We start from the raw sequence: 8,402 nt of genomic DNA on the forward strand, positions 1-8,402 counted from the left end.
CAGAAACACATGAGGGATCAGAACTTCAAAATAAAACTGGAAACACAGAACTCAGAATAAACGCAAATCTAAACACAAGGAAAACGTTCATAAGTAAGGAGTCATAAAACAGAACCAAACGATAGACTTTCAGAATTAAAAGTTCAAAATCATGGCAGGTACTTTCCTGACCAACACTGCATCCTTCACTAAGTTTCCTGGTAATATGCCCAGTAGTTTTTGTGTAATCCTGCTAAATAACAGACAAACAAATGCAAACAAAAGCACAACCACCTTAGTGAAGGTATTAAGATTTGTTCTGATCCCCTGTGTACATTGTGTGTGATTTATTCAACTGACAGTGTAATTTTTTACGGAACATACACTTCTTGCACAGTGTTGTCCTTCTGCCGACAGAATGTGACTTGTATGTAAAGTGTGTTGAGAAGACAAGTGCTGTATAAATTCAGAAAAACTGTTATGACCAAATTCAACATTCAAACACATAATGCACCTCTTAAGATAACATAAGCTGCTGCTCCGCTCCATTCATCATGAATAGGATTTTTACTTTTGATACTTAAAGTCAGTTTTTATCAAAATATTGCATAAACTTATATTCTTCACCATAGCTCCAGCAGCAGCAGCAGCAGCAGCAGTTTGCATGGAAACTAGTGGCATTTCGCATGAGCAGCAATAGATACTAAAGCTAAACAGAGATAATAAAGCCACCCATTGAAAGTGAAGCCTCATCAACAGAAAGCTGTCAATGTAGCACCCAAAAGAAACATTTGAAAAGAGCCGTGCAAAAACACCACAGCATTGAGCCGTGCAAAGCACCAGTCTCAGAAATTAGTCAGAAACTACATTAATCCAGAGCCGTGACAGGGAGATAACACAACCACTGAATATGACAACACTACTCCCTACGTGTCTGCCTGTGGAACATTTTTCCTCTTATCACGCAAACGCTCATGTTACCATTCTCATACATTTATTTGTGAATATTTTTAAAAAATGTCTCGTAGAAACGGCACAGGTGTTAGCCCTCCTGTGTTTCTCCCACGTAGCTTATGCAGACAAGCTTGAATGATCTTGCACGCACCCCAGTGTTCAGTAACTCTGAATACAATATATGCACTAACTGTAGAGGATGAACATGAACGGTGAGTTGGAGAGTGACTAGTAAATACAAATATCCAGATGGAGCCTGACAGGAAGAGCCAGACAGGGAAATCAATGTCTTTGGACTTGACTCTGTCCCGAGCTGTCCTGCATGGGCTGCTGTGTGCAGACGACGACGGAAATACAGATTAACAGCAGATGGTGTCATCCAGGGTGCAAGGCATAAACATGCAAGTTCTTAACACTCCGATAAATCAACACGAAGCCCTTGTGGAGTTAACGGGACAAATGGGGAAAACAGGAGTGCTTATAACGCAAGGTGCCAGACGGCTGGATAAGACTTGACATCACTTCAAATAGTAAACTTTCAGAAAACAATCTTGAGCTTTAAATGTTTCTGTTTACTCCATTAATTCCTGTCTCTCCTCCTGTTTATTTTTGCTGTAGAAAAAGGGGTTATTCAGGTTTTCATTCGGGCCTTTACAAGATAAACCACTTAAAGTGCACAGTCAAGGTAAAGTTCACGGAGTTAGCACACTTACTCAGCCCCATTAAGCCAAGGTGCAAGGGTGCGATGAGCTGATAGTTTGGCATCTGAGGATAAACCATCAAGTCTCTGCACATTTCTCAGCACCATTAACTCTCCCCACCGTCCTAAACTCAGAGATAGCATTTCAGCATCAGCCTCCGCTATTAGCAAATTCCCTTGTTTTTATGGCTCAATTAATTTGCTCAAAGTTAAAAGTTTGTCTCTCTAATCTGAGAATTAACAGAACATGTGGCTGACGCGTATGTTTTAATACTAGATTCGATTTTTACAGTTTTTACATTAAAGAGAACATATAGTCTTAATCTTTTACTGTTTCCAAAGAATGAAACAGCTTTGAAGAGATGTTATCAGTCGTGCCTGGGGTTTAGTGTGCTGGCAACATTTCAATATCAAAGTGAGTTATATAAAAGACCAAATAAATCATCTGTAGTTCCGTACTTGAACTTCATGTTGTGCGGTTGCCAACTAACCATGGCTATCACCTGCCTGACTAACTCAAAATTTATGGCATAACGTCAGGTCGCACCACAGCTTTATTTCATATTGTGCCAGGTTTTCATTCCATCGATTGAACTCCAATTCAGCAGGAAGAAAAATGTTGTGGACAAATGTTGTCACCTCACCGCGGCGGCATCATGCTACTTTACACTGAACGCTTAAAACTTCTCGGTGCACAGACAGAAGCGGGAGACCAGCGATAAAACCTGGACTCAATAATGAGCAGGAAATTCTCCTCTGGCACATTTGGGATTCTTTAACATATCATGCTGACTGCACCAATCTCCAATGTGTTTTCAATGATTGTGCTTTAGTATCAAAGTCCAACAATCTCTCCACAACTTGACAATACAATTTGTTTATTTAACTGTGCCAACAGAAAAGCATTGTTCTACCTTTCAAGAATGAGTCCTGGTGGAATCCTATATTTTTTTCTTTTTGCCAACAAAAGCACAACAATGAAGTGATTCTCCTTGATATTCTTCCTCTGTGCCATGAAGCTCTAAAAACTATTCAAAATACATCAATGAGCCAAGTCAGTTTATTGGTTGACACAGGCACTGTAGTTTAACTTTAAACACCCCCACATGCAAACTGCTGCTGTCACCCAAATATGAAATATGTGTCAGTGCACAGCTGATAAAAGTCCCGAACAAATGCTCTAGTCACTCCGGTGACATTTGTTTAAAGCCCAGCTGCTTTGGTATTTTTCTACATATTTAAAAAAAATAACATTTTGAATATTTAGGTTTCCAGCTGAGTACCACAGACGGGCTGGAGCAGTGTGAGAGTAACGAAACAGGAGAATTCTTGGTTTGGTCTTTTCATGAGATTTTATCACAAGAGGAAACATTCTGTATATGAATAACACTTTGAAGAAACAGTCCCACGCTTTAAGAACAGAAATAATATGATATTGGCTCCAAGACATTTGTTCATTTTTTGAAATCAAAAAATGATGTAAGACATGTATTGAGTTTGCGTCTTTGCATTATTGTGTCAGGGAAATAAAAATACACAGGAAAGGCAATCTGCAGTTAGGCAGCTTTCTCACTGTGATTGTGTTCAAGTGTGTCTGGTTGTTTGTTTTCATTGTTCATTTGTCATCAGGATTACACACAAAACATTGAACTTGGTGGAGGGATTGGATTTAGTCCAGGAGCCAGGGGAGAACCCTTTAGGTTCTGGTGTGGAGCCAGGTTTTTGACATTTTTGTCAGTTTCTCAAGAAATAATTGATGGAAATAACTTAGTTTAAAAAAGAATCTGACATATTGGTGAGATTATCAAACCACTTCCAAATTCCTTTTATTTTTCTATGTGTAGGATTGTTTCTCCTCGGTTGAGGTATGCACCCTATAGCTGCCATTATTAAAAAAAACATTTTGGGCCAATGGAGTAAAAGCTGTTGCCACTGATTTCAAAATAGTATAATTTATTGTTTTTGATGTATCAGTCGTGTACATTTCATAATTAACTTATACAAGGAGAGGAAAAGTTAAACATGCCAAAAAAAATGGAGAGACCAATCAAGTATAAACAATAACTAAGAAAGGAAAGAGAAAGAAATAATGACCGAACGGATGAAGGTCAATTGAGAATCATTGAATTGTCAGACAAGACAGGAAAGAATAGAAACTAAGACAGAGAGAGGTGAAGACAATGTGCTGGACTTCAATACCACATAGTACTTTGAGTGAGTGCTTGAAAAAAAGGAATTGGAAGGGCAAAAAAATATATAGAATTGTAGTAATTAGGTTAATGTTGAGTTAAAATCACATCACTCATTCACACAATACATTAGAAATTAATTGTAGGTATCTAATCCAGCCGAGGCAAACAAAATGTTGTCGTCACTACCAAAATATTTAGTCCCAAGAATGTGTAGTCGCAACAGAAACAGGGACTTTTTTTCCTTATAAAAATAAAGTATAATGAGCAAGTTTATACCCCCAATAAAAAAACTGGATTCAAAGAGAATGAATCTCATAAATTCCATTTTCAATTTCGTAAAATTGTAATTGTTATTGATGTAACTCTTTTTTAAAGAAATATAGAATAAAAATATTTGAATGTAAAGAAAATCCTAATGGTTCAATACAACTATTTGTATTATCATTGTTTTGGTAAAGTAATGACACATTAACACTCTAGAAATGTGCATTATATAATATAGAATTCACATTATTACAACATTTGAGTACATGTGTTTTCAAACATCATATGGGCAGTAATTTAAATATAATATAATAATATCCAATAATAAAAGAGAAAATACTTTCAAGTAAGCTTCAAAATAAAAGTAATGTTATGGAAAGTGTGTGCTGAAATACAGGAAAGTGCTTTGCAGGAAACTTTAATAATAATAACAACAATAATAATAATAATGAAACATTTTATTAATATGTTTAAATGGCATTTGTTTTCATAGCACCGGAGGGCAAATGCAAGGAAAATGGAAAACAATCAAACTGAATATGCCCATTTAATAAGATGGGTTTTGAAAATGGAGCGTGTAATGGATGTTACCCTTAAACATAATAGTGACCTTAAACATTAACTGTGTAGTTCATCTCACAACAGAGCCACAACATTGCAGGACGACTTTGTGTTGTATGTAGAGCTGCAGCACCTTCTGTGCCCAGGGACCCAAGGCCAGAGCTCCTCCTCCTCCTCCTCCTCCTCCTCCATCCTCCTCCTCCTCCTCTCCGCTACACTGAAGAAATCCCACTCTCACTTTCTTCTCCTTCTTACACAACAGTGTACATATTGCTTGCTTTCACTGTCCATAGACATCAATCTTTTTCAAGGTCCAGTGTTGCTGTTCCCTGTAGATCTCTTGGTCATATGAGCACACGTTGTCTTCAAACAAGGCCAGAATTCTCCCATTTCTTAAGCTCTGATAAATGTGCATGATATATCTTACTTCAGTGCCATAACTCTACTCATCCCATCCGTGCACGGAGGAAAATGGGAATCTGGAACTCATTACCAAATGATTGCATCTCAGAATTTTTTTTTAAATGCAATTGTGAGAAAAGAGGGTGAAAGCCAAATTGCTCTTGTATGATTCCCCCACCCATTAACATAAATGTACATGAGTAAAAGTCAAAGCGAATTAAGGAAAACTACGATCATCACTGCTTTATTTGATTGTACACAGTTTGTCACATGAACTGGAAGTCCCTTGTTTGTATTTCAGCCCTTCTATTTGGGGACATTTTGCCTCGTCTTCAAATCCAGCAGATCGAATGAACATCTGGAAATAACAATAACTCAACTCACTGAATCGACTGAGGCATGATTACATCACTTTGACAAGCAGCGTTTGACCCTCACTCAACTTGAGCAACCGGGATGTAATTAATAGTGTTCTCACAGCCTGCCATCCTCCAACAGTCCTGCAGGCTACAAAGGAAGTAAACAAGATTCATCCCTCCTCTAAGAATATTGGCTAATCACAAACAAAGAGTTGGCAGGTCTGTGTCTTGAGCTGTATCATCTGATATGTACTCTTTGCGAAAGTAAAATCGAAATGTTGCCCCAGCACTGTTATAACCCCTGTGTGTAATATCACTTCAGATATTCATAATCTGTTGTGTTAAGTTTATAAATCATGCATCAACAAATCTCACATGTAAACCTTTGAGAGGAGACCAAGTCAAACATTGGTTATCTCATTTCTCTGTAATGCCTGAGGCAAGCCAAGATATGTGAGCCATTTTTATATGATAAGTGGAATTAGATGCTTCAGAGACAAACATGTGGTATCCAGGAGACAAATACTCTTTTTTTGAGTTATTTTTCCTAATTGCTACATACTAGACAACCTGTATCATCACATAATATTTACGACATATGTAGAATTCAAACGTTGCTGATTCCAGTGCTGGATCATCGAAAAAAAAATCCTTGAGGGTCTCGTGATATGAGTCCCAGGTGGCAGAAAGTGTAGGACGACAGTTGGACGGGATCATTGTGTCAGACTTTCTTTCAAAAACGGAAAGTCGCACTGGAAGTCCCGCTGCGCTGCGTTTCGATGATTAATGGTGTGTGCGGATCAGCTTGAAAGTTTTCCACAGTTTTCTTGCCCCCCTGTTGGCTTCTCAATTGCCTCACAAAACCTATGCGAACAATTCATGGAGCTCTGTTCGTTAAAAAAAAACAGGCCCGCTGAGCGACTCAGATGTTTGTTGTAAATTACAACCTGCAACAATCCATCTCAGAGGGAGAGGAAGTGCTTTGTATGTGCTGGTAAAGATCCGGACATTCTGGTGATTGGTGAAGTGGAGGGATGTGAGTTATTATCATAGCGTTTTATGCATTATGCCAGAACTTGGGACTGAAGTTTATGGAAATGACATCAGATGTTCTTTTGTTATGAAATGTGTACAACTAGTGTGGGTCCAGACACAAAAGATTTTATGTTGCTTGTTTTTGAACAAATCCACTTAAATATATAAAAAGATAGAAAGATATAAACACAAATCTCTGTCATCAGGTCAAGTGAAAAAGCGTGGTGGGGAGAACGAAAACAGAAGACCGTTCTGTGTTTGGTGATAAAAACAGTAGAATATTTTGACTGTGACAGCTTGAAGCCATTTTTTTCCTCCAGACAATACAGAACAATTCACTTCAAACATTCTAGCAGCTCTGTGGTCATCCTTAAGTACAGCAGTGCTTTGAGTGGAATACTAACATTCAGTGATTGTTGAGACATGTAAGACCACAATTGTCAACCCGCTGGACAAAAAGTCAGATATTTCACTATGTACCAAAGTGGTGGTTTGACCAACTCTGTCAATCCCAATACTGGCAGTTAGAATCGCTGAAAGTCCATTTTTTGTTGGTTTCTAACCAGGTCATGTAAGTAGCAAATTCCATTTCCAGTTAGATTCAGTAGTAAATGTTCAGCTGTTACATGTTTATTATAAACAAACATGGACCTAAATCTTAATTATAAGAAAAAAGCGTGTAAGGTGATGACGGAAGAAGCGTATAAACAACAAAATACACGTGTGTTTATATAAAGTTAAATTAGATATGATTTGAAAGGATTGTCAGTTACTGGGCATGCAGAGTACTGAAACAATGACAATGAGGAGGGTAGGGACAATGTCAGAATTCCACCTCCTAAGCCCATAGACTATATAAAGATGGATAACATGACAGCTCCCAAAAGTGAAGCCAAATTGCTTCACTCTCCCCCTGGTGGCTGGTTGCAGTATAGGTCATAAACCTCACCTGTTCCATGTTGGGGCTCGGAAATCGACCAAACTAAAAATACATGAATCATCCTGCGCAGACGGGCTCGAAATGATGATATCAAAGCGGGATGGCAGTGTTAGAATGAAAGATATTTTGGCTACATTTCTGGATAGTGGGAGGAAGTTTAGAAACAAAGTAAAATCAGAAAGTACTGTAGTATGGAGAGGTAAGTAAATGAGGACGTCTCTGCAGATGTTTGAGCACATTCTGTACATTTTAGTGCAGCTGTCATGCAAAGAGAGTCGTCATTCCATTTGGGAGATTGTGCAATTATACTTTACAATGCCAGCCATTCCAGCCAGATTTGTTTCATTGGAATTACTCAGCTTTTGGCTTGATCAACTTCAATGGGCTTTTTGAAATAAATACTAACTGAAAAAGACAATTTATACTTCAAATCTGAATTTCCATCATTCCCCGAACTAGAGGCTGTGAGATTTGCATGTTACATGTGTCACTCTCTCCAGCTCTCGGTATTTTAAACATTTCTTGTGCCAGGTTTCCTTTTTGGATTGTGCTCCTGAGTCACACTGAACGCTTTTTTTCTTTTGTATAACAGAAAACACATAACCTCCATGGTGAAGTCACAGCTTGGAGAATAGAGCTGGAAACTCTAACTGTTTATCAACCTTACTGACATCTATCAGCTTCCTCTCACGGCTCCTCCACGTTGCTGCTGTTTGTAGCATTAACAGTCTTCTGTGGACTTCTTGTTGCTGTGTACTAGGTGAGCATTCCAACGTGGTGCGGTCCAAATGACCCAGAACGTTTCCAGAAGTGTCTTAAAAATTACAGAAAACTTGACTGTGCAAAATTGTCTTTTTTTTGTTGCATAACGCATTGGAGCACTGCATTCTTGACAGTTGATGGCACAAATTGGTATAAACAAGTCTGACGTGGATTTGTTGACTTTTAAAGTACATTGCACTTTCACTTCCACGGCCCCCCGCTCTCTACTAGCTAAATATTTTTTCATTCCTCTG

This window comes from Paralichthys olivaceus, chromosome 14, assembly GCF_024713975.1.
Source record: "Paralichthys olivaceus isolate ysfri-2021 chromosome 14, ASM2471397v2, whole genome shotgun sequence".
Classification (NCBI taxonomy): Eukaryota; Metazoa; Chordata; class Actinopteri; order Pleuronectiformes; family Paralichthyidae; genus Paralichthys; species Paralichthys olivaceus.